Source organism: Marmota marmota, unplaced genomic scaffold (assembly GCF_001458135.2).
Source record: "Marmota marmota marmota unplaced genomic scaffold, marMar, whole genome shotgun sequence".
Classification (NCBI taxonomy): Eukaryota; Metazoa; Chordata; class Mammalia; order Rodentia; family Sciuridae; genus Marmota; species Marmota marmota.
In genome coordinates this window covers 880,813-884,014 of record NW_026000241.1, presented here as the reverse complement: position 1 = coordinate 884,014, position 3,202 = coordinate 880,813, and the positions used below count along the sequence as shown (strand labels likewise).

Here is a 3,202-nt window from a genome sequence, read left to right as displayed (position 1 = left end):
TTTTTTTTTTTTGGTACCGAGGATTAAACCCAAGGGCACTTAACCACTGAGCTACATCCCAACATTTTTTATATTTCATTTTAGACAGGGTCTCGCTAAGTTGCTGAGGCTGACTTTGCCATCCTCCTGCCTCAGCCTGCCAAGCCACTGGGATTACAGGCATGCACCACCATGCCTGGCCTGTGTACTCCATTTTATGAATAAAGAAACTGAGGCTCAGGGCTATGCAAGAGAGCAGGTGGTGCAAAATGAGGAGGGATGGAGCTGAGATTCATGCAGAACTGATGCTAGGCTCTAGAACCTGACACAGTCAGAATTGTACAGGGAATTGAATCCAGGACCGTGAGCATGCTAAGCAAGCACTCCACCACTGAGCTCTACCTCCAGCCCTTTTATAAATTTTATTTTGAGACTGTTTTGTTAAGTTGCCTAGGCTGGCTATGAACTTGCCATTCTCCTACCTCAGCCTCCCCAGTAGCTGGGATTACAGGTGTGCACCACTGGGCCCTTCTAGATGTGTTCTCTTATTTACACGTTGGGATCAGATGATTCACATCTGTGACTATTGCTATGGCCTCTTGTCTTGGACTCCTAACTTCTGCCATTGGATCCCATAGAGGCCAGAGGGAGCCTGTGAAGACCTGAGTCAGGCCACATCCCTGGTTTGCCCAAGATTTCTCACTGGGCCTCACCTTTTTCCTAACAAAAGTCTAACAAGACCCTGGACTCTCTGTCCTTTCCCCTCTGTCTTTACCTCCTCTGGCCGCATGGGCCTCCTCATTGCTCCATCACACCAGATATGCCTCTACCCCAGGGCCTTTGCACACATACTTATCCTGAAATATTCCTCACAGCTCCCTGGCTCCCTCCTCTGGTCACCTGTCAGGCTGACCCTCTGTGATTCCCACACTTTTAAATCTCAAACCCACCTCCAGACCCTAACAATCATTCCCACCCCTCTTCCACAATTAATTTTTCTCCAGAACCCTTATTGGATATACTAAGTATTTCCCAATCATTCATCTTAGTTCTCATCTGTCTCCCTTTCTAGAATGTTCCACAAGGGCAGCATTTTTGTTCTGTCCACTGCTGTGTCTTCAGGGTCTAGGACAGAATTTGGTACACGGCACTGGTCCAATGAAAGTTCATAGAAGGAAGCTATAGGCAAAATTATTTACATTAAGCAATCTGTACACTTATCGAGATCAAAATTTCAGGACTGGGAATGTGGCTCAGTGGTTAATTGCCCCTCGGTTCAATCCCCAGTAACAACAATAACAACAAAAATCAAAACCAAATTTTCAGTTCAGAATTGGGTGCAGTGGTACACGTCTGTAAACCCAGTGACTCAGGAGGCTGAGGCAGGAGGACTGTAAATTCAAGGTCAGTCTCAGCAACTTAGGGAGGCCCTAAGCAATTTAGTGAGACCCTGTGTCAAAATAAAAGATCTAAAGGGTTGGGGCTGTGACTCATTGGCAAAGTGCCCCTGGGTTCAACCCCCAGTACCAAAAAAAGAAAAAAATTCAGTTTAGACTAAAAAAAAAAAAAAATCACTATGCCTTTCACCATTATTCTTAGAACCCTCACTTGTTCTCCCTAGGGCAAGTTCCTCTCATCAATTCCCTTTTCTCTTTTCCCAGGCACTGCCTAGGGGGCGTAGACACAAGCAGATTTGTAACTAACTTCATCTCTCTCTCGCTGGGGATGGAACCCAGGGCCTTGCACATGCTCAGCTGGTGCTGAGCCAAGGAACCACACCCCAAGCCCTAACCTAATCTTGTCAGGCACTGTTCCCCTCTTTGCTATTTCACAGAAAAACATAATTGGACTACTTCACAGAACAACATAATTGGATAGTGTTTCCCACTATCAAGAGCTGGAACTGTTTCATCTTTTTAAAAGACTACATAGTATTCCACTATGGAACCCTACCATTTTTTCCATTAAACCAGCCCAAGGAGCTGTAAAAAGATACAGATGTCACACGCAAGGGCTAAAACAAATAGACTAAGCTCTAGAAGAAGACAGTTATGTCTGGGGTGAGGACAGATGGCCAGGGGCTTGTAGAAGGTTCTTTCACATGGAAAGCTAGAAATCTTCCATGTGTTGCAGGGTTTATTTATTTTTAGTTTTTAGTCTCCCTGTTCCAAAAGAGAGAAGATACTAATTTTGTTGTACAAGAGTTTAAAATCGGGGCTGGAGTTGTAGCTCTGTGGCAGAGTGCTTGCCTAGCACGTGTGAGGCACTGGGATCAATTCTCAGCACCACATATATATAAATAAAATAAAGTCCATCAACAAATAATAATAAATATTTTTAAAAAAAGAGTAACTGTTTTCAGTATTGGGAACTGAAGTCAGGGGTGCTCCACCACCAAGTTCAATCCTCAGTTCTTTTTTTTTTTTTTCTTTCTTTTTTCCTTTTTCTTTTTTTAGTACTGGGGATTGAACCAGGGTGCTTAACCACTGAGCCACATCCCCAGACCTATTTATTTATTTATTTATTTATTTATTTATTTATTTCTGGTGCTGGGGTGGCGTGGGCTCTCTCTCGTCCAGCGAGGAGGTCCACGGAACAGGGTAGAGGAGAGTGTGGCTGCAGAGTCACTATTCCAGACCTCCGGAGACCAAGCAGGAAGCAGGTCTGATTTTATTGCGCAGTTACCATGTATATATCCTCAGGCAGTAGCCAAGCAGATTACAGGCCGCCACCAATGCAATTTCTGGCCAATTGTCCTTGCAGCGACCAATCGAGGAGCGGACCGGGCTGTGGAGCAAGCCCAGGGACTGCAACAGCTGCAACATGCGGCCTCATGCCCAGGGCTGTGCCTATGGGGTAAGCAGTGAGCAGCTGGGGGAGTGGTTTGCCACTCAGATGCCCTTAACGTATGCCATGTATGCAGTACTCCATCCACTTGTCCCCACGCTGGGGATTGAACCCAGGGCCTTGTGCAGGTGAGGCAAGCACTCAACCAACTGAGCTATATCCCCAACCCTTATTTTTTGAGACAGGGTTTTTTTGTTTTTTGTTGTTGTTTGTTTGGTTTTGTACCAGGATTGAACCCAGGGGTGCTTAACCCCTGAGCCACAACCCAGCCCTCGCTGAGGTGCTTAGGGCCTCACTGAGTTGCTGAAGCTGACTTTGAACTTTCGATCCTCCAACCTCAACCTCCCAAGCTGCTAGGATTACAGGCGTGCACCAC

General features: G+C 45.8%; 1 long non-coding RNA gene across 1 annotated transcript in view; it reads right to left on the bottom strand.

The window, feature by feature from the left end:
• LOC125613722 overlaps nt 1–2,927 on the bottom strand; it is a 15,108-nt gene extending 12,181 nt beyond the window's left edge. The window contains exon 1 of the long non-coding RNA XR_007344275.1: nt 2,572–2,927. This is a non-coding gene — a long non-coding RNA (uncharacterized LOC125613722). The remainder of the gene's footprint in view (nt 1–2,571) is intronic.
• Nucleotides 2,928–3,202: the final 275 nt, after the last annotated feature.